Source organism: Bufo bufo, chromosome 2 (genome assembly GCF_905171765.1).
Source record: "Bufo bufo chromosome 2, aBufBuf1.1, whole genome shotgun sequence".
In the NCBI taxonomy this organism is placed as follows: Eukaryota; Metazoa; Chordata; class Amphibia; order Anura; family Bufonidae; genus Bufo; species Bufo bufo.
The window spans coordinates 23911583-23935891 of record NC_053390.1 but is presented as its reverse complement, the minus strand read 5'-3'; the positions used below and the strand labels follow the sequence as shown (position 1 = coordinate 23935891).

Here is a 24309-nt window from a genome sequence, read left to right as displayed (position 1 = left end):
ATCTCCAGCACATCAAATACTGTTGGCAAATCTGCTGGTGAGCGCACTAGCAGTTTGCGGTCCGGGGCATAAATGAAAAAGTCAAAGGGGAGGAGCCAACAGTAATTTATATTTTTTCCTCTTAGGATGTCTAGCAGGGGTTTTAATGCTCTGCGTTTTTGAAGGGTAATTGGTGATAGATCCTGAAATATTAGTACATCTGAATCGACAAACGGAATGGATTTTTTGGCCCTAGAATATCTCAGTATTTTATCTTTGGTCAGAAAGCTGGTTAAGCGGCAAACCACATCTCTTCGGGGGTCCCCTTGTTTTGGAGGTGGTCGCAAAGCTCTATGCATCCTGTCCATGGTGAGGTCTCCCCTGAAATCAGGGCCTAGGAGCTTAGCGAAGATCTCTTCGACTGATCCCCTCAATGCATCTAACCCGACAGACTCCAGCAGGCCTTTTAGCCGTAAGTTGTTACGGTGGCAACGATTATCCTGGTCTTCTACCAGGTTATACAGTTGGTGGATGTGAGCCTGGGTTCTATCCAAGCTGTGGGTCACTGCTGTATTGTAATTTATAATTGTGTCCTTGTGACCCTCTATGACATCCACCCTTTCTTTGACTTCAAACAGAAAAATGGACCATAAATGACCCGATTACAAAAAGGGGTAAGTACCCACCCAAAAATTTGGAACAAAGTAATGGGCCACTCAATCAAATAACTATAGCTCCCGAGTATATCCAGCAAAAAAACTGAAAAATGGAGCTCACAGAGTACCATTATAAAAATATATAATTTTTTTTTTTCAAGTATTATTTATTGTTGTTATACCACAGACATTAATCATACAAGAACATAGATCAGAAACAAAAGATTACATCAACTACAGTGACATATCGTTCTTTTGTAAATAGTATCAATTGAATTATGGTAAACATTTTCTTTCTTTTGTTCCCCCCCCCTCCCCCTAAACTCCCCCTCCCCTAACTGCCCTCCCTCACCTCTCTGAATGACTAATTTCGTATCTATGAGTTACCAACATCACCCATCAGATATACCACCTTTTTTAATATAGTGGTTTGGGTGTCAACTGTCTCGGGCTTTCAACTTGCCCAACAGTCCTCTCAAGTCCTCCTGCAGATACCAAGCCGTCAACTTAAACGGATTCATCAGGTCACCATTTTCTGATTCTGGTTTATAGGCTAGAATAAATTTTCTCCAAGTCTTGAATAATTTTTTTCCTAGTGTTTCTTTTCTTGTGATGGCATCTCGCCATTCTAACTGGAAAATATGTCGTAGACGACCCAACAGAATATCCGTACTAGGTACCTCAGCAGATAGCCAGCTTGCCAACAGACACCTTTTGGCTTCCAGCACCACTTTATGCTCTATCATGGTCAGTTTATTTTCATCTCTACCTCCCCTCACCCCAGAATCCTCGACCCTGTCCGCCTGAAGTACCACTAGCGTCTGAGATAGCGTCGAGTTTCTGTCACTAATTCGTTTCAAGATTCCAGAGACCTTGTGCCAAAAGTCTCCAAGTTTGGGGCATTGCCAAAGACCATGAAACAGGTCCATCTTTGGGGTGTTGCATTTGGGACATGCTGTGATTCTATCTGGCCTAGCCGTCAAAGTTGATATATTGAATCCATAGATTGCATGGTGCAGAATCTTAAATTGGGTTTCCCTCATTTTTTCGTTTGAGACTGCCCTATATATACCTTGAAGGCCGGAACAGGCTACAGGCCCGATCTCCAACACTCCCAGTTGATCTCCCCACTTTTTAAATAAACTTGCAGATACTTGATCCTCCCAAGTGCTTCTGAGTGAGTCATATAACCACAATATGGAGATTTTACCCTTCCTCTTTATAAAGACATCAAATTTATTCCGCTGCTATTCTCTAGATAAATCCCTTACTAAACTCTTGCCATAGCTCCTCACCTGCATATAAGGGAACAAATTTGATCCCTGGAGATTCCATCTCTCCTCCAGTTCGCTCAGTGTCATCCACCGAGCTTCCCTCTCATGAAACAGATCTCCTATCTTCTCAATACCCTTGTTCGCCCATGACATAAAGTGTTTATCCCCATTCCCAGGGAGAAAGTTGGGATTGCCCTGTAAAGGCAGGTGTTTAGAAAACTGGTAAGAGAGACCATACAATTTCCTGATGTTTTTCCAGGCAATAATTGTGTCACGCAGAATTAACGATCTCCTTGCTATACCGGGGAGTTTCGAAATCCCTGTATGCAAGAGGGCCATCAAGTCCCATGGAACTGCGAGCTGCCTTTCTATAATCAAGTTGGAGTAGTAAGATTTAGCATTAACCCAAGCTATTATGTGCCTACTGAGGCAAGCTAAGTTGTAACCTCGTAGGTCTGGGAAATTAAGTCCGCCTTGTCCCTTATGTAGCTTTAGTTTCTTTAAAGCGATTCTAGCCCTCTTCCCCCCCCCCCCCCCCCAAAGGAAACGGACAATTTTTTTTTCTAATTCCGTCACATCGGCATGCCGCAAAAGCAACGGGATAGTTTGGAGCGGGTACATCAGCCTCGCCGCCCCCATCATTTTGATCAGATGGCAACGCCCCATCAGGGAAAGGGGTAGATTTTGCCACCTTTCCAAATCCCCCTTTATCTTCATTATCAGTGGAGGATAATTTAGCTGGTAAATAGAGTGAGGAGATCGTCCAATTCTGATCCCAAGATATGTAATTTGCGATGAGGCCCTAGCTATGCCCAACCCCAGGGATCCTATATAACCTCCGTCATCACCCTGAGTTAGAGGCAACAAATCACATTTGGATATATTGATTTTATACCCAGAGTAGTTTCCGAAATCCTTCAACAGGTCCATCACTTTTCTCAAATGCTCTTTCGGGTTAGAAAAAAATAAAATCACATCATCCGCAAATAACGCAGCTTTCACCTGGGTCTCCCCAACTCTAATTCCCTCAAAAGCATTAGAGTTACACAATTCCCTAGCTAGCGGCTCAAGTGCTAGATTAAACAGGAGGGGTGATAAGGGGCAGCCCTGTCTCGTTTCCTTATGAAGATTAAAAGGAGTAGATAAAAAACCTTGGGTGTACACTCTTGCCTTCGGATTTTGGTATATCTGGGATAGGTACGCCCTAAAGGCCCCAGAGAACCCCATCTTGTCCAGAACCGCTCCCAGCCATGCCCAATGGACGTTGTCAAACGCTTTCTCGGCGTCCAGGGTGAGCATGGCCGGGAGTTCCCCCCTCATAGGCAAGTTATGAACCCTATCTAGAACTGTTAACACTGTCCTAATATTAGTTACTGCGGACCTACCCTGTACAAATCCCACTTGTTCCTTCCCTATCAGTTGGGGCATTAAAATGGCTAGGCGGTCTGCTACAATCTTAGCTAGAAGCTTGGCATCAACATTAATCAGGGATATGGGTCTATAAGATCCTGGAAGTAAGGGATCCTTTCCCGGCTTAGACAATAGTTTGATATATGACATATTTTCGCAATCCAGTGCCATTCTCCCTTGAAATACTCCATTAAACAGTTCTCTAACAACTGGAGAGATCTGAGTGATTAGTGCCTTATAATACTCCCCGGTAAATCCGTCTGGCCCTGGTGCTTTAGAGTTACCTAACTGTTTAATAGCCCCCTGCAATTCCTGTAGGGATATTTCTGAGTTTAAATTCTGAAGTTGTTCATCCGTGAGTCTAGGAAGTTTAACTTTGGTAAGGAGAGATCCCGACATATCGCAATGGGTCTCGTCTTGATATAATGCTTCATAGTACCTTCCCAACATAGAGTTAATCCTTGCCGGATCACAGGTTATGTCACCACTCGGATCCCTCAAACTCTCTATATGCTGGGAAGGTCTCATCCCTTTCGCTAAATTAGCCAGAAGCCTTCCTGACTTGTTTCCGTATTTGAACAATTTGGTTTCCGTTTCAGTAAGCCGCAGAGCCTCTCTATCTTTCAAACAGCTCTCAAATAATTGACGCTCTTCAACCCATCTCTTTTTGTTTAACACCGACAGGTTCTCAGAATAGACCACATACGCCTCTCTAACTTTGAGACTTGCCTGATTGAAGGAGACCTGAGCTTTCTTCCTGATGCCATTCACATAACCCATTATTTTCCCCCGCATTACCGCCTTGGATGTGTTCCAGAACAAGGCTGGTGTACTAATATGCGCTTCATTATCAGTCCTGTATTCCTCCCACCATATACTAAGTTTTTCTACAAACTCCTCCCCTGAGCACAAGTTGGAGGGGAATCGCCAAATATAGTCAGGCCCCCTAGGATATCTATCTAGTACAGTCAGAGAAACCGGTGCATGGTCAGAAATGACGATGTCTCCAATTTCCGCCGATTCCACCCTGTGCATCAAGAAGTGAGGTAGAAAAATATAGTCTATTCTAGACCATGAGGATTGCGGGGATGAATAAAATGTGAAACTACGATCATCCGGGTGGAGTTGTCTCCAAGGATCTATCAAGCCCGTGTTTTTCAACAATGGTAACAAGGCCTTGTCCTGAGGTCCCCCCACCCCCCCCCCACCCTGTCACCTACTCGTCTCCGGTCCTCCATCCCTTTAACCACAGAGTTGAAGTCACCTCCAATAATCTTGTTTACACACGTGTCACTCAGTAAAGACTTCTCCAGGTCCCTGAAAAACAATCCATTGTTTGAGTTAGGACCGTATATGTTATAAACGCTGTACTGTATATCTTGGATCTGCAGAAGTACCTGTACCCATCTGCCCTGTGTATCTATAGATTGCTAGATATTACAATTCAATTGCCTATCTATCAAAATCAGAACTCCCGCCTTCCTGTTATTCGCCGGAGACCCAATTACTGAACCCACCCACATTTTCTTCATTCTAGCAAAATCGCTCTCCCCCAGGTGAGTTTCCTGCAGGAGAGCAACATCAGGTTTGAGCTTTTTGAGATGCCTGAGGACCATCCCTCTTTTATGAGGTGATCTCAGACCCTTGACATTCCAAGATACAATCTTCATCTTGCAATTATTATAACACCCCACTATTAGATTAATAATCTCAGTACAATCAGAGAGGTAGAGAATAATATTAAAATAATTTCTTACTACTATAGTAATCCTCCCCCCCTTACCCGCCCTTAATAATTTCCCCTGAAGTTAGAGCAGCAACTAACTTCAGTTTCTGGTATGAAACTTCCTTTTTTCTGGGTTACGACCCTCGCCCACCCTTCTAGGTTGGATCTAAAGAGCTGAGATACCCGTAACCCCCACAAAAAGACATAAAATAACTATAAATACTGAACCGCAGAAACCCCTAACAGATCATCTGATAGTAGCTTTAGACCCTCCATCATTCAGGATAGCAATATAAAGCCCTCTATCAGGAACACAACATTTGAGTTCTTCTTTTTCACTCTGCCTTCTGCTATGCTTTAATCAGTCATCTCCTCGGACCTGAGGAGTCACCACTCGTAGGAGACCTTTTACGTCCAGTTCCAGGTCCACGAAACTTATCTTGACTGGACTCAATTCTGCGACGTTCCTCTTTATGCTCATCCTGATCAGGTGAATCAGCTCTCCTTGACTGCTCCAACCGTCCTGTGCGATTCCGGTTCTGCAATGAGTCTATCATCTCCTCCGCTGCCGATGGCTCATGGAATATAATTGTAGAGCCATCTGTATGAGTGACACGAAGTTTAGCAGGATATAAAAGCTGAAATTGTATCTGCCTCTTATGTAGTACAGAGCAGACATGGCAGAACTCTCTCCTCCTCTTTGCCACGGCCGAAGAATAATCCGCAAATAATAAAACGGCATATCCAAGGATCTTTAGTGGCCCTTTCCTGGTTCTGAATGCTCTAAGGATTGCCTCTTTATCTCCATAGTCCAGGAATTAAAGAGTCTTCCACCCGGTCCCACAATATGTCATTTTGCTTGGCCAGTTCATTTACTTTATGGGCACACTTGGCATTATCCGCTTCCAGAGATAGAGTTCTCTGCTCCAACTCCTCTAATTTTGCATCGTGCTGCACAATGGCCTCCTGTATTTGTTGTAGTGAGGCCGACAGCGTATTAGCCAGGGTCTCCCTGATATCTGGAGCCAGCTGTATGGCCACTTCAATGGCCAGAGCTTTATAATCGATGCTAGGGGGAGTGGGGGATACCGAAATCTGCCCCGATGACTCACCCCTTTCCTGTGTCTCCAGCACTGGTTCTGGTGAGGGAAGGCGCGCATCCGCCATCTTGTCCTGCGCTTCTCCTGTGCTGGTGGTGGAGGTAAGATTCTGACTACCGCTACGCAGGAGATAGCGATCCATGAAGTTTCTGTCGCGGTAGGTCTGGGGTTCCGGTCTCTCAATGACTAGCCCCTCCGGTCACTGTTGGGGAAATAGCAGCGATATGCAGGCGGTCGAGAGTCGGAGCTCCTTCACTCCGCTGCTCGCATCCCAGCGCCGGAACCGGAAGTCAATATATACATTTTTATTGTAACATGATAAAAAAATGTATATAAGACATTAAAAAGAGGAAGGGGGGCGTGGCCTGACCGAGCTTGATGGCGGCTGCTTGAGAGCGGAGCTCCCGCTACTAGATTCTACTTCAGCCTATCTAACAGCATTACCCGAGAGTCGGGATGAAGATTCAACCCAAAGAGCCTGCTAGAGTCTCGGCCGATCAGAAACGGGATCCGCCACAGCATTCTCACATGGAGAAATACTTTCAGAAGTCGGCTCCCCAGACACCCGCACGTGCAAGTAAGATGGCGTCGAAGCGGCATGGGGATGAAGGAGCCTCTGGTGATCCGAGCTGCAACACACAGCATGATGAACCGGGAGAGGTGAGCGGATCGCAAACCAGGGATGAGCCGGCGTCACTTACCCGCGACTTTCTAGAAAAAGCGCTTCACAAAGCTCTGGCCCCGATCGCGGCAGGCCTGGCTACTTTTAAGGCGGATGTCCGCCATATTGGGGATAGAGTTGAATCCCTAGAACAGGTACAGGATGCCATGCTATCTTTTAACACGGCAGTTAAAGGCTCGCTAGGATCGCATACTAGAGCCATGAATAGCTTACTCCTCCAGATGGAAGATCAGGAGAATAGAAGCCGGCGGCGCAATATACGAATTAGAGGCCTACCAGAAACAGAAGAAAAAGAAGATCTGTTGAATACTATGGGCTCGCTTTTCACTTCTCTGCTAGGCCTAGAACGAGCTAAAGGCATTACACTTGAAAGAGTGCATAGAGCACTGCGACCTAAGCCTGGATCCTCTGAAAACCCCAGGGACATCATTTGTGGCATGTTAAGCTACAGGGACACAGAGGAGGTTCTACAAAAAGCAAGGGAAAAAGGAGATATACATCTACAGGGGAGAAGCATTCAAATTTATCAGGATCTGGCGGCTTCTACACTCCAAAAAAGAAGAATGCTTAAACCGCTAACAGATCTGCTCCGTTCCTCTAAGATTCCATATAGGTGGCTATTCCCCTTTGGCATCCTGATAACAGCAGGGAACCGTTGGTTTACTGTCAGAACACCTGCAGACTTATCACCAGTCTGGGAAATGCTAGATCTGACACCTGTTGATGTCACCTCCTGGCTTCCAGTCCCTTCTGAGGAGGAATTACCACCGTTACCACAGACCTCACCTTGGTTGAAGCCGAAGCAGCCGAGAAGCGGACGAAGTAGGAAGGCAGCAAGCAGAGAGTTGGACGCATGAAGCTATGACCGATATGCTGCTAATTACGGTCGTGTGTGCATAAGGGGACATTAACCCTCAGGGTAACATTATTCATGAAGCTAACCCTTCGGGCTTACTCTAAGTCCCTGGTCATTTATACTGTTGTGATGCCATTGTTAGCTTACTGTTTTAAGCGCTTTCTCCATTGTTTGAATATGTTGCTTCCCTATGCTTAATAATGGGTAGTTATTCACCATGTGTCAGTTGCCCAAACGGGCTGATGTAGGAATCTAGGCCGATCAGGGAATTTTGATGATAATTGATTTCCCCCCCCCCCCCCCCCATCAGACAGAATTCCATATGGGATTCATGTGATATTTCATCTTTGCATGGTTTGCACAAAGTTTATTGTTGTTTTTCTGATGCACCAAATATTGTATGCGCCACCTTCTGGTCATGCTTATGCTTGCAGGGTTGCTATTTCCTTTTTTATGGCACATGAATGGCACCTTTAGTACTTAATGTTGCTACCTACAACGTACATGGCTGCAATGGCCCTGTTAAAAGGAGCCAAATTTTTCGGTCTATAAAAAAGCGTCTATAGACATAATCATGCTGCAAGAAACACATTTTACAACTCACCATATACCTAATCTAGGTAATTCTGCCTATCATTACTGGTACCATTCATGTTCCGATAAATCCACATCTAAAGGAGTCAGTATTGGATTTAAAAAGAATGTTCCGTTCACCTTCCATTCTCAATTGTCAGATCCAGAGGGCAGGTACCTTTTGTTAAATTGCGAGATAGGTCACACAAAAATGACCTTGTGCAATCTATACGCTCCAAATGTAAAAACAGTACACTGGCTGCTAGAAACCCTGGACAGAATAGCTGCCTCCGCCTTTGGCTGGATGATAATTGGAGGAGATTTTAATTTAACTCTGAATCCGCTATTGGACTCTTCATCCAAGAGGTCAGCTATTTCGTTCAGGGCGTTAAAATCTCTGCAGACACGTTTTCGGGACGTCCATGTCTTAGATGTATGGCGGTCAATTCATGGAGATAGAAGGGATTATACTTTTTATTCAAACCCTCATAGAGATTGGACTACCTCATGATCCAGGAGAATTGCCTGACTTTAGTTCAGTCTGCTACAATAGATTGCATAACGACATCTGATCATGCAATGGTTTACTGTGCTATTCAGCTTCCTAGTTTAAGAGAGAAAGAGTGGTCATGGAGATTAAACCATACGTTATTAGATACTCAATCGCAGGTAGATGCGATCTCACGTAAACTGCAGGAGTACTTTGATCTTAATGTGAATACTGCCACTACACCTGCTGTTACGTGGGAGGCACACAAAGCGGTTATACGTGGGGAATTTATTGCTTTAGGCTCACACATTAAGAAGGAACGAACAAAACAAATGACAGAATTACTGACCCGTATCTCCCAGTTAGAAAGATCTCATAAAAAATCTTTAGCATTAAAAGACTTTGAGACATTAGTGGTTCTTAGGCAGGAACTTAAGTCATTACTTAATATTAAAGCTGCTAAAGCGTATCTAAGAATGAAACACAAGCATTACATTCATGGGAACAGAGGCAGCAAAGTCTTGTCTGCTATGATCAAAAAGCGAGTAGAGCAAACCTTTATTAAGCAAATGACGACTCGAGAAGGTACGATAACCACTGACGCCAAGGAGATATCTAAGGTGTTTACTACGTACTACCATGATTTATATAATTTGCGGAAAGACGAGTCTAGTGAAGCGATACGAATCAGACAAGAAAAGACAGCGTCATATTTACAGGTACTAAGATTACCAGTACTATCAACAGCAGAGAAAGAGATCTTAATTGCCCCAATAACGCTAGAGGAAGTTTAGAAGGTCCTAAAATCAACCCCCAAAGGGAAGAGCCCAGGACCCGATGGTCTGACAGTAGCTTACTATAAAAAATTCCTACCAATACTGGGCCCTCATATTGTTTCCCTTTTTAATTCCTTATTAAGCGGCACTCCATTGCCTAAGCAGTCTTTGGAAGCACATATCACGGTTTTGCCGAAACCTGGTAAGGACCCAAATTTACCATCTAGCTACAGGCCAATTTCTCTACTTAACACAGACGTCAAGCTATGGGCAAAAGTTTTGGCTTTTAGAGTCTCTTCCTTACTTAAAGGTTTGATCTCCCCAGAACAATCCGGCTTTGTGGGGGGCAGGGAATGCAGGGATAGCACAATCCGGGTTATACAAGCCCAACAATACGCTTTATCCCATGGTAAAAGTATTACCTTTTTAAGTACTGACGATGAAAAAGCATTTGATAGAGTGGACTGGCAGTTCATGGCAGCCACTCTACTTAAATTTGGGTTTCCTCCTCAATTTGTGACCGCTGTGCTGTCCCCGTATTCCTCTCCCACAGCGAAAATTCGCATTAATGGCAACCTCACCACTCACTTCAACATCCGGAATGGGACCCGGCAAGGTTGCCCGTTATCGCCAACTCTATTTATCCTTTGTTTGGAAACCTTTTTACAGGCTATTAGACAGGATAAAGAAATACAAGGACTTAGTATTGGTTCCCAAACGCATACAGTGGCAGCGTTTGCAGACGACATGCTTTTATTACTTTCTAACCCTAGGGCAGCTTTTCCTGCGCTTCTTAGACAGTTAGAGAGTTTTGGGTCCTTATCTAACTTTAAAATAAATTTAGCCAAATGTGTGGCATTAGGTGTCAACACCCCACAGTCGACCATAACCCAGCAAACTACCCCTTCCAGTGGAGGACGGACAATATTAGCTACCTAGGAGTTCGGATAACGAAAAAACCAGACCAACTCTTTTCCCAGAACTACCCTAAGCTACTAGAAGATATAAAAACAACAACTGAAAGATCTAAAAATACCCTTCTTGACATGGTTAGGGAGGAAAAATGTAATTAAAACTTACGTTTTGCCTAAACTAATGTATCTGATGCAGACCTTACCAGTAGCACTACCTCGTCATTTTCTAGTGCAGGTTAGGATAATTTTTGTCTGGAATCAAGCCAAACCCAGAATAGCATATAAGAGACTGATACTCCCTAAACACAAAGGTGGGTTTGGATTGCCGGATGTAAATGGATATTACAGAGCAATTCAAATGAGGCTGCATTCGGAGATAATAAACCCTAAAATTGACAAACTAGGCTGTCAAAGGTATGGTTGACTCCTGGTTCAAACTGTCTAAATACCTACACCCCACCAGCTGCATTTCACCTCTTACACCCATCAGATATCTACCTTACTTGTTCAACACAGACTTTAGGGATGATATGGGATTATGGGCTGCTCTAGGGGATGTAGCAGTAGGTGACCTGTTGGTGAATCGTCTAATTCCCAGTATATCATCTTTGAAGTCCACTTTTGGGCGGGTTCCCTGGACCTTGACACATCACTCACAGTTCAACAAAATCTGCATGCAATACTTAACTGACACCTCAAGCAATTATACCCCTACTTGGTATGATGCGATTTGGAATCAGTCAGTGAACAGTAAAGGTGCAATCTCCCGGCTTTATAATAAAATATTGGAAATAGGCTCGGATACCAGACCACAGTACATTGATCAATGGGTGAAAGATATGGATCTTTCTATAGATGAGGACACCTCGGAGAGAAAACTTGCCCATTCCCATGGTTACTCACGTTGGATTAAAATTCAAGAGAATTCTTTTAAAATAGTTACAAGATGGTACAAAACACCCGACAAATTGCATACTATTACACCCTCACATTCTGCGGATTGCTGGAGATGCGGTGAAACTAGAGGAACCATGTACCATATCTGGTGGTCTTGCCGATCAATTAAGAGTTTTTGGGACATGGTCTCTAATAAAGTGCAAAGTATATGCAAAATAAATTCACCTATCACCCCATCGGTAGCTCTTCTCAATTTGCCTGATTGTAATTACAAATTAGCAGCGCACTCGTTGCCGGCACAACTAATTGCATCTGCTAAACTGCTAATACCAAAATATTGGTTATCCAAAGAAACACCTAGTTCGCGAGAATGGATGTGCAAGGTCCAGGAGATATGCCAACTGGAAGAATTAACTAGCTGGGAATCTCTAACTCATGATAAATTTATATTGGCCTGGAGTAATTGGAAGGAGTGGTATAAATCTATTTCTGATGGAAAGTAGGGGAGTAATTCATATACATACTCTGCAACGGTTTTTATGTTGAGTCTATGTACTCTGGGTGTTCATGATGGATTTAACCAAGATAGGATCCATGGTGATTAGTTATGTGACAGGTAGAATCTGTTTTTTATTAGATGCATATCATTGAGCCATGTACTAAGTCGAATGTAAATTGCTTAAGTGTGCCTAGATCTACGGTCTTTATCTTTGTCTACTAGAGCTTACCCTTGCATGTAACTTTGTAATTGAATCTTGTGATCAGCTATGCTTACTATGGAGCAGTTACTGTTTTGAGTTTTTCTCATTTACCGTTGTCTTTATATTTGCTGACAATTGAAAATAAATAAAGATTTGAAAAAAAAAAAGGAGGAAGGGGAGTGACAGAAAAAACGCCATCCTGGCGCTGCACACATACCAAAAGGTAATAAGCATATCTCAATACAATATAATTACAGCACGATTAAGCAATGGTAAATAAGTTGTTCATATAAGAGATGAGTCTCAGTAATGTTAACCGTAATGCTTAAGATGTTAGAAGCTCTAGCACAAGGGAATACCTAAGCTGGAGTGAATGTGAAGTAAAGACCAGGTACAGAAATAACCCGGAACCAGCAAAGCTAAGGAAAAGACTCCCCTCAAATAGGTAGTGTGCAGGACTAACCAGAATGGAGCTACCCCGAGGCGCGTTTCGGCGCGCCTTCACCCCATGATGATATATATATATATATATACATATTTTTTTAATCATGTTACAATAAAAATGTATATATTTCTATAATGGTACTGTGTGAGCTCCATTTTTCTGTTTTTTGCTGGCCTTTCTTTGACTTGCCTGAGGTCACGCTTGATATCAAGGAGATCTTTACGCAGAGGAGCTATAGCAGGGATGGCCAACCTGCGGCTCTCCAGCTGTTGCAAATATACAACTCCCAGCATGCCCAGTTTGCCTACAGCTATCAGCCTACAGAAGGGCATGGTGGGAGTTGTAGTTTTACAACAGCTGGAGAGCTGCAGGTTGGCCATCCCTGAGCTATAGCGTCTGAAAGGAGATTGTTATAAATTGTCTAGAGACTGGTAAGTCTCTTTCTTGATCTGCCTCCTGTTCACTTTCTCTGTCCGTGGACAGCGAGTATATCCGCTCTTGACGCCATCTTTGCTCCCTTTTTCCCCGCGGGGCCGCTGTTTTTTCTGTCAAATTTATCCATCTTTCCATGTCTAAGTCCAGTTTTAATTGGACTGGGGGTGTCTCTAGACCTGTTTCTTGTAATCTTGCCCATCTTTGGCTGGTTTGGATAGCTTTATAAGCTCGAATCCACTGAACCCAGAGCAGAGCTCACAGCGCCATGTGCATCTCTCTCTGCTGCCAAGCTCCACCCCCCCTCTCCGGTTTGGACGATCCTTTCTAAACCTACTGTAACCCTGTACGTTAACTGCCTAGTCATAACTATCATCCAGCCGTGTCTCAGTTATTCCCACTGTCATAGCTATCATCCAGCCGTGTCTCAGTTATTCCCACAGTCATAGCCATCATCCAGCCGTGTCTCAGTTATTCCCACTGTCATAGCTATCATCCAGCCGTGTCTCAGTTATTCCCACAGTCATAGCTATCATCCAGCCAGGTCTCAGTTATTCCCACTGTCATAGCTATCATCCAGCCGTGTCTCAGTTATTCCCACTGTCATAGCTATCATCCAGCCATGTCTCAGTTATTCCCACTGTCATAGCTATCATCCAGCCGTGTCTCAGTTATTTCCACTGTCATAGCTATCATCCAGCCATGTCTCAGTTATTCCCACAGTCATAGCTATCATCCAGCCATGTCTCAGTTATTCCCACTGTCATAGCTATCATCCAGCCATGTCTCAGTTATTCCCACTGTCATAGCTATCATCCAGCCATGTCTCAGTTATTCCCACTGTCATAGCTATCATCCAGCCGTGTCTCAGTTATTCCCACTGTCATAGCTATCATCCAGCCGTGTCTCAGTTATTCCCACTGTCATAGCTATCATCCAGCCATGTCTCAGTTATTCCCACTGTCATAGCTATCATCCAGCCGTGTCTCAGTTATTCCCACTGTCATAGCTATCATCCAGCCGTGTCTCAGTTATTCCCACTGTCATAGCTATCATCCAGCCGTGTCTCAGTTATTCCCACTGTCATAGCTATCATCCAGCCATATCTGTTATTCCCACAGTCATAGCTATCATCCAGCCGTGTCTCAGTTATTCCCACTGTCATAGCTATCATCCAGCCATATCTGTTATTCCCACAGTCATAGCTATCATCCAGCCGTGTCTCAGTTATTCCCACTATGTCATAGCTATCATCCAGCCGTGTCTCAGTTATTCCCACTATGTCATAGCTATCATCCAGCCGTGTCTCAGTTATTCCCACTGTCATAGCTATCATCCAGCCGTGTCTCAGTTATTCCCACTGTCATAGCTATCATCCAGCCATGTCTCAGTTATTCCCACTGTCATAGCTATCATCCAGCCATGTCTCAGTTATTCCCACTGTCATAGTTATCATCCAGCCGTGTCTCAGTTATTCCCACTGTCATAGCTATCATCCAGCCATGTCTCAGTTATTCCCACTGTCATAGCTATCATCCAGCCGTGTCTCAGTTATTCCCACTGTCATAGCTATCATCCAGCCGTGTCTCAGTTATTCCCACTGTCATAGTTCTCCTCACACATCACTAATTCCAGTTCCCCAGTTTTATTAGTCAGGCTTCTGGCATTAGTATACATACAATTAAGAGGTTTATGTATATTTTTTACCCTACTCCTTTCCTTCTGAACTGTTCTAGTACCTCCTTCCATTACTCCCCCAGTCCCATTACCTTGCCCCTGGTCTCATCTATCTGCCCTATCTTCCCATCCTATAATGTAATTTCCCTCCCCCCCAGTCCCTAGTTTAAACACTCCTCCAACCTTCCAGCCATCTTCTCCCCTAACACAGCTGCCCCTTCCCCATTGAGGTGCAGCCCATCCCTACGATAGAGCCTGTAGCTGACAGAGAAGTCGGCCCAGTTCTCTAGGAACCCAAACCCCTCCTTCCTACACTAGTTCTGGAGCCACTTGTTAACCTCCCTAATCTCCTGCTGCCTTTCTTGTGTGGCTCGTGGTACAGGTAGTATTTCAGAAAACATTACTTTTGAGGTCCTTGCCCTGAGCTATATTTTAGCCTCATCCCTCAATTCTTCACACTGATGTCAACCACCACTGGAAGCTAAATTGGCGCACCTTGCAGTCCTAAGAGTGCAGCCAGAGGCTCAGTTTGAATGGTGTGCTCCTGCTTGTTTGTTGTAGATGGTGGCCATGATTGTATTTTCCATAACAATATTAACAAAGGTCTCTCACCAGACTTCCCAATGCAAATTGCATGTAATATTAAATTGCTCTCTTAGGCCTTATTTTGAAACTCCATATCTGAATGGCTGTATAATCCTTTTTGAACCTTTCCTTGTCTGACATCAGCACATGAGTCCTGTATTCACAAGCGGTCTACATCCACCTATAGCTTAATTGATTAGCTCCTTTCAGTGCACCTCCTCACCTGTTGCTGTCTCACACACACTCTGTATAGGCTGCAGAAAAGTAAAGCAGCAGATAAAGTAAAAGACTGTAATTCCACACTGAAACCGCTGTTGGAAGAAGTGGATCTCTTACTACGGAGCCAGGGAGACTGCAGTGTGTACTGAGCAGTGTGAGATTTCAGCAGCAGCAGAGGTGGAGGTACATTAGAAAAAGCCCTATGTGGGCCTTATGGCATTGAGTATTCTAGTGAATCCACCAGCTTCATCAGGTCTTAGAGATCCATTTATTAATGAATGCAGTTTGTGTGGAGGAATGTGGTGATATAATATTTCAAATGACCCACTGGACCCACTGGTCAAAGATAATGTTTCAATAGTCGAAGACTATAATTTCCTGTTTCTGGTCTTTTATTTAAAATATAGCTTTTATTTTTTATTTATTAAACAATACACAACCACGAAAACATAAAGTGAAAATAAAAAAATAAAATAAAAATACATATGGAGGGCAACTGTATTTGGGGCAGACGGTATATTTCCTCTACTTCGTTGGTGGATCAGAAGGATATTAATGCATATCCATCTGGAGGTAGAGTGTACAGTCGTGGCCAAAAGTTTTGAGAATGACACAAATATTAGTTTTCACAAAGTTTGCTGCTAAACTGCTTTTAGATCTTTGTTTCAGTTGTTTCTGTGATGTAGTGAAATATAATTACACGCACTTCATACGTTTCAAAGGCTTTTATCGACAATTACATGACATTTATGCAAAGAGTCAGTATTTGCAGTGTTGGCCCTTCTTTTTCAGGACCTCTGCAATCCGACTGGGCATGCTCTCAATCAACTTCTGGGCCAATTCCTGACTGATAGCAACCCATTCTTTCATAATCACTTCTTGGAGTTTGTCAGAATTAGTGGGTTGTTGTTTGTCCACCCGCCTCTTGAGGATTGACCACAAGTTCTCAATGGGATTAAGATCTGGGGATTTTTCAGGCCATGGACCCAAAATATCAACGTTTTGGTCCCCGAGCCACTTAGTCATCACTTTTGCCTTATGGCACGGTGCTTCATCGTGCTGGAAAATGCATTGTTCTTCATCAAACTGTTGTTGGATTGTTGGAAGTTGCTGTTGGAGGGTGTTTTGGTACCATTCTTTATTCATGGCTGTGTTTTTGGGCAAAATTGTGAGTGAGCCCACTCCCTTGGATGAGAAGCAACCCCACACATGAATGGTCTCAGGATGCTTTACTGTTGGCATGACACAGGACTGATGGTAGCGCTCACCTTTTCTTCTCCGGACAAGCCTTTTTCCAGATGCCCCAAACAATCGGAAAGAGGCTTCATCGGAGAATATGACTTTGCCCCAGTCCTCAGCAGTCCATTCACCATACTTTCTGCAGAAGATCAATCTGTCCCTGATGTTTTTTTTTGGAGAGAAGTGGCTTCTTTGCTGCCCTTCTTGACACCAGGCCATCTTCCAAAAGTCTTGGCCTCACTGTGTGTGCAGATGCGCTCACACCTGCCTGCTGCCATTCCTGAGCAAGCTCTGCACTGGTGGCACTCCGATCCCGCAGCTGAATCCTCTTTAGGAGACGATCCTGGCGCTTGCTGGACTTTCTTGGACGCCCTGAAGCCTTCTTAACAAGAATTGAACCTCTTTCCTTGAAGTTCTTGATGATCCTATAAATTGTTGATTGAGGTGCAATCTTAGTAGCCACAATATCCTTGCCTGTGAAGCCATTTTTATGTAACGCAATGATGGCTGCATGCGTTTCTTTGCAAGTCACCATGGTTAACAATGGAAGAATAATGATTTCAAGCATCACCCTCCTTTTAACATGTCAAGTCTGCCATTTTAACCCAATCAGCCTGACATAATGATCTCCAGCCTTGTGCTCGTCAACACCTGAGTTAACAAGACGATTACTGAAATGATCTCAGCAGGTCCTTTAATGACAGCAATGAAATGCAGTGGAAAGGTTTTTTTGGGATTAAGTTAATTTTCACGGCAAAGAAGGACTATGCAATTCATCTGATCACTCTTCATAACATTCTGGAGTATATGCAAATTGCTATTATAAAAACTTAAGCAGCAACTTTTCCAATTTCCAATATTTATGTCATTCTCAAAACTTTTGGCCACGACTGTAGTCTATATCATTGTAATTTTTTATGTCTGCAATGTCGTTCAGCACCAGCCACTCTATCACCTGGACTACACTCTGTTGGCTAATTACCCTACGGGAAGTGCTCTTTATTTTGTATCTGACACCTTTCTAGGAGTCTCTCGGTAGCTATGCTACTGGCACTTTGATTCCTATCTATGCTGCCCCTATCGTATAGTTATGTATGTTCGGCGTCTGCAGCTCGCCGTGCTCCTATTAGGTTATTTGCCCTGCCATCATTTTTTTTAAAAGTATTAAAGATGCAGCTCCCCCAACATGTTTCACCGCTATATGCGGCGTCTTCAGGGGAAATGGAGCTACTATCAACACGAGCATTTTCTATGGGAGGTCCTTTATACCCTTAGGGCGGATCTCTCCTATTAGTAACCTGTAACAATTCCATCTCGTGTTGAGTGATACCTTTTCGGGCCAGTCGTATCCATCTCTTAGGTCACGATGTTAGATTTCTAGGCAAATCAGATGGTTAGTTTCTCGCCTGCGTCCGAAACTTAAATATTTTTTCGACTCCAGTGATTCAGCGCGCATGCGCTAGGACTTAGAGAATTCAGCATTCCGGTCCAAATAGTCAGTGCGCATGTGTTCGGACTTTGTTCAGGAAATCGAGCAATCTCAAGGTGCGCAGGCGTCAGAAGATAGATTTTCCCGATTGCAAATGTTCAGGGCGCCTGCGCTACTACTTAGAGATTTTTTTTAGAAAAGCTCCTCATATACTTAACAACGCGCATGCGTTAGGAACTTTGAAGAGTCCGATTTCCAGAATATCGAATACGCATGCGTTGGGTCTTAGGCTATTCAAGATCTCCACTTACACCGACACTTGAATGCTCTATCTATACTTTGAGGTGCCGGAATTTAGACAAGGGATACACTAGGACCAAAATGGTCTACTGGAATGTGTGAGGTTAGTTATTCCCATCTATATAATTGATCCCTTTATTTGGAGACTTGAAATTAGTCTTTGGTTTACATGCGCAAAAAAAATCCGGATTTTAGAGTAATATTGGAGGCTTACGTAGATATGGGATAAAGGTACTGACTGCTTTTAAAGGAATAGCATTTTCTCGATGTGTACGTAATAACTCCAGGAGTTTGTATATATACATCTATCACGTTATAGGATGCATTCAGTTATCCTGATGGTAGAACGCCATCACTTACCCACTTTTAGCATGTGCTGCAAACTAACTTCATATCATGCCTATCCTTAGGCTGATTTTTACTTTATATGTATATATAAACGGAAAATACAAATGTGATCGCACTCTGCATCCAGCATTCTGCCCTGCCTCCATGCTTGATGAGACATTGGTGTACATTTTGGCCAAAGCGTAATAAGCCACTCACCACGTCAAGGTCGCCTCTATTGAGTGGTCCCTAACACTAGTTCCTACCTGTTTATGGGCCATGACAGCCACACAAAGTCCAGGGAATGCAGATCAGCGTGCACGCCAAGCACACTCTACTTTTAACCCCGTCCGGTGCCATTACAGCTTTCATCGGATCCAGGGATACAAGTACCAACATGCATGCTGAGCCCACTATATACTTCTCTTGGAGCCAAATGGCTAAACCAGTTGTGTCTCATGGTGTTAAGTCTTTGGATCCATCGTGCTTCACTCTGCAGGAGCCTCTTATCGAGATTGCCACCTCTGGGACCCATATATAGCTTCTCAGTTCCCCAGAAACGCAGGACTGATGTTTTATTTTCATGTACATATTTTATATGTCTAACTTATAGGCAATGACACTGCAATGGGTATGGTAAGGTATCACGGCATAAGGTCTAGGTAGTAGATATGCCACTATTTATACTTTTATATGTGGTTTTTACACAATATTTGTAGGTAATTGTTGGTGCGCAATCTCTCTGCTGACTGCAAGACGAACCATAGGACTTCTTGGTGTTGGAGGGACGGTGGTTTTAGACTTGTCGCAGTATTTTCCCGCAATGCTGACACTATATGCATTTTTTGCTGTATTATGTATTCAATTGTTCTTTTTTTAAACAATAAAGATTGAGTTCATACTGTATGTCTGTAATGTTTTTGGTTATCTGTTCAGTGACCCCTATATTCTACTATTAATATCAACGTATCGGTTGTTTATTAAGCTGATACTGTGCCAAGGTGCCCCCCACAGTAACATTGCTCCCCAGCATCCCACCAATAGTAATAATTATCTACCAGACAACACGTAGTAGTAATAGTGCCCCTGCAGTAATAAAGTCCGCACTGTGTCCTAGAAGTAATAATACTCCCATAGTGCTCATACTAGTATTCAAGTTCCTCATAGTCCCTCAACTGTAATAAAGCCCCCAGTAGTAATAATTCTCTTTATAACTCTTTGTGTAACAGTAGAAAAATGCCCCCTTATAATGTGCGCCAGTATATAAAAGTGCCCTGTTGTGTGGCAGTATAAAAAATACCTCCTCTTAGTGCCCCCTGTAGAGCCAATGTCCCCATAGTACGCTCATAATGTGTGCCAATGCCCCCTACCGTGTGCCCAAAAAACTCTCTTCGTGCCAAGGCCAAGGTCCCCATAGTGCCCTATACTTTTCACCAGTAAAAAATACTCCTATATCGGGCACCAAAAGTGCGCCTCCCCTTGTCCCCGACAATGTGCCAGTATAAAATGCCCCCATAATGTGTGCCAGTATAATGCCCCTATATAATGACTCTAATAGTGCTCCCATTCTCCATAGTGGCCCCCATGTGTGCCAGTATATAAGATAGGGTCACCAGTAGATGCCCCCATAGTGCTCCCCCCTTGTCCATAGTGCCCCCCCATATGTGCTATTATATAAGATAGGGCCCCCATAGTGCTCCTCCCCCTCCATAGTGCCCCCCGTGTGTGCCAGTACATAAGATACGGCCCCCAGTAGATGCCCCCCATTAGTGCCAGACAGGGCCCCTAGCAAAGTGTAAATAAATAAAAAATAAACCCATATACTTACTTTCTTGACGCTGTACGGCTCAGACGGCGTGATGATGTCATCGCTCCGGCCTCTGATAGGTTGCAGGCCTAGTGCCTATAGACTATGAGAGGACTGGGGAAGGGAGACGCCTCTCCCCGCCGCAGCATCCATCTGTATCACCGTACTAAGGCCAGCGATACAGATGAATGTAGAGATCAGCGCTTCCACAATGGAAGAGCTCATCTCCCTCTGCCGCCGGTAACGCGATCAACTGTGCCAAAGCAGAAGTGGTAGCTGCAAATACAGTGAAGGGGTTTAAGCATGCATGGGATAGGCATAAGGCCATCCTTCATATAAGATAGGGCCGGGGGCTATCCATAGTACTCAGTATATTGGGCAGACTAGATGGGCCAAATGGTTCTTATCTGCCGACACATTCTATGTTTCTATGTTTCTATGTTACTGCGCATGCGCACCACATTCTGATGGGCTGTTGTCACAGCCAACATCGATAGCGGTCAGATCGGCCGACTCCGCAAGAATTGAAGATTCGATTCCTTAATCAGATCTTTTGAATAAACTGATTCATAATAAACAATTCATTTAAAAGATTTGAACTTCCCATCTCTACTCCGAATACATCACACAGCACAGCAGCCCCGCCCCCTCATGTCACATGACCATCACAACAAGCCCATCTCCACATCTTATCCAATCCAGTACTGAGCTCCGCCCCTTGCACTGATCACATGACAGTGATGTCACTCTAGGTCTTTCACCACCTCATCTCCTCTGCACTGCTGAACCCCGCCCCCTGCACTGATCACATGATGGTGACATCATCCCAGGTCCTTTACCACCTCCTCTCCCCACTGTTGAGCCCCGCCCCCTGCACGGATCACATGACGGTGACGTCATCTCAGGTCCTTCAGCTCTGGCAGTGCAGCAGATACTGGGCAGGTCCTGGTCGGTAGTCAGGGCTCTTGTTCTCTCTGGTATCAGCCATTCCTCCAGCCTGCAGGTAAGATGAGCTGTGAGGAGACAGTGTGGTGGAGAGCTCAGACATGTCACCTCTGGAGATTCTCCTCCATTACACACAAGGAATCCTTCTCCGCTCCTCAGCTTAGTATGATGGGGGGAGGAGTAGTAGTGGGGATAGTGGGGGTTGTCATCATTCTGTGCTGGATGAGAGAATCTGCTCCCTGTAACTTAGGTTTTCACTGCCAGGAGCTTAGATACACCCTGCACTGCCAGGAGCTTAGATACACACTGCACTGCCAGGAGCTTAGATACACCCGGAGCTCAGGGTTTTTCCGTCAGTGCAGCTTTATGAGGGTCTGAGTTTTGCGGGATGAGTTGTACTTTTTTCGGCCTCATTATCGGGGACATGGGACTCACTGATTAACCTTTATTCCTGTTTTTTGGAGACGTCATGAAGAAAACCAGCAATACGAGTCTTCTCCTGAATGATCCACCAAGGATGGACAGGAAGGAGATCAGCAGAAGAATATTAGACCTCACCTTGGAGATCATCTCCCTGCTGAGCGGAGAGGTAAACTTTTCTAGATTTCTCTCCTCTTTATTGTATTCTGTAACAAGTCGGACGTCGGGAAGGAGAATCCATCATAGGAAGTGATAGGAAGAGTCCAGGGTCCTGGAGAACGGCCTCCAGACCTTCCAAGTGATGGAGAACCTGAAGATCAGCCCCCAGTATGGTGAGTGATGTGTCATGTGACCAATAGTCATGTTGTAGGAGCCATGAGGAGGTAAGTAGGCACGTTGTACCAGGAGGAAAGGGCCGGAGGAGAGCACATGGCCCCTGAAGGGTTTATTCCCTAAGTGTCTCTCTCCATCCACAGGAGTACACAATAGTGAAGAAGACATCGGGGGACTGTGTGACTCCCATCATCCATCTCCAGGAGTCAGGAGGGCGGAGCAGGACCCCTCACCCCATCACAGAGCCTCCCCCTCACCCCCTGATACATGAGCAGAAGATCCTAGAGCTCACCCACAAGATGATGGAGCTGCTGACTGGAGAGGTGACACTGCTGGGAATGCTGGGAAATTCTCCAGTAACAGCACTGGAGGAGTCTGGGTGATGACGGTGTCATTGTGTTGTCAGGTTCCTATAAGGTGTCAGGACGTCACTGTCTATTTCTCCATGGAGGAGTGGGAGTATATAGAAGGACACAAGGATCTGTACAAGGAGGCCATGATGGAGGAGCACCAGCCTCTTATATCACAGGGTAAGAGCCGTCATGTGCAGTGTGTACACGTGTGTGCAGTGACATGTAATGGAGGAGCACCAGCCTCTTATATCACAGGGTAAGAGCCGTCATGTGCAGTGTATACACGTGTGTGCAGTGACATGTAATGGAGGAGCACCAGCCTCTTATATCACAAGGTAAGAGCCGTCATGTGCAGTGTATACACGTGTGTGCAGTGACATGTAATGGAGGAGCACCAGCCTCTTATATCACAAGGTAAGAGCCGTCATGTGCAGTGTATACACGTGTGTGCAGTGACATGTAATGGAGGAGCACCAGCCTCTTATATCACAAGGTGAGACCCGTCATGTGCAGTGTATACACGTGTGTGCAGTGACATGTAATGGAGGAGCACCAGCCTCTTATATCACAAGGTAAGACCCGTCATGTGCAGTGTATACACGTGTGTGCAGTGACATGTAATGGAGGAGCACCAGCCTCTTATATCACAGGGTAAGAGCCGCCATGTGCAGTGTATACACGTGTGTGCAGTGACATGTAATGGAGGAGCACCAGCCTCTTATATCACAAGGTGAGACCCGTCATGTGCAGTGTATACACGTGTGTGCAGTGACATGTAATGGAGGAGCACCAGCCTCTTATATCACAAGGTAAGACCCGTCATGTGCAGTGTATACACGTGTGTGCAGTGACATGTAATGGAGGAGCACCAGCCTCTTATATCACAGGGTAAGAGCCGCCATGTGCAGTGTATACACGTGTGTGCAGTGACATGTAATGGAGGAGCACCAGCCTCTTATATCACAAGGTAAGAGCCGTCATGTGCAGTGTATACACGTGTGTGCAGTGACATGTAATGGAGGAGCACCAGCCTCTTATATCACAGGATAAGACCCGTCATGTGCAGTGTATACACGTGTGTGCAGTGACATGTAATGGAGGAGCACCAGCCTCTTATATCACAAGGTAAGAGCCGTCATGTGCAGTGTATACACGTGTGTGCAGTGACATGTAATGGAGGAGCACCAGCCTCTTATATCACAAGGTAAGAGCCGTCATGTGCAGTGTATACACGTGTGTGCAGTGACATGTAATGGAGGAGCACCGGCCTCTTATACCACAAGGTAAGACCCGTCATGTGCAGTGTATACACGTGTGTGCAGTGACATGTAATGGAGGAGCACCGGCCGTCTTATATCACAAGGTAAGACCCGTCATGTGCAGTGTATACACGTGTGTGCAGTGACATGTAATGGAGGAGCACCAGCCTCTTATATCACAAGGTAAGAGCCGTCATGTGCAGTGTGTACACGTGTGTGCAGTGACATGTAATGGAGGAGCACCGGCCTCTTATATCACAGGGTAAGACCCGTCATGTGCAGTGTATACACGTGTGTGCAGTGACATGTAATGGAGGAGCACCAGCCTCTTATATCACAAGGTAAGACCCGTCATGTGCAGTGTATACATGTGTGTGCAGTGACATGTAATGGAGGAGCACCAGCCTCTTATATCACAGGGTAAGAGCCGTCATGTGCAGTGTATACACGTGTGTGCAGTGACATGTAATGGAGGAGCACCAGCCTCTTATATCACAGGGTAAGA

At 44.7% G+C, this 24309-nt stretch overlaps 3 protein-coding genes and 1 long non-coding RNA gene across 4 annotated transcripts in view; 3 read left to right on the top strand and 1 right to left on the bottom strand.

The window, feature by feature from the left end:
* LOC120991124 (zinc finger protein 585A-like) overlaps nt 1–24309 on the top strand; it is a 2129672-nt gene that overhangs the window by 1419389 nt on the left and 685974 nt on the right. The window lies entirely within an intron of this gene.
* LOC120991886 (oocyte zinc finger protein XlCOF6.1-like) overlaps nt 1–24309 on the bottom strand; it is a 400346-nt gene that overhangs the window by 218682 nt on the left and 157355 nt on the right. The window lies entirely within an intron of this gene.
* Nucleotides 1–24309, top strand: part of LOC120991887 (zinc finger protein 850-like) — a 200762-nt gene that overhangs the window by 160634 nt on the left and 15819 nt on the right. The gene's annotated exons all lie outside the window — the stretch shown is intronic.
* LOC120991193 lies at nt 21440–22385 on the top strand. The gene is made up of 3 exons (XR_005776546.1): nt 21440–21497; nt 21904–22028; nt 22336–22385. It is a non-coding gene; the product is annotated as an uncharacterized LOC120991193 (long non-coding RNA).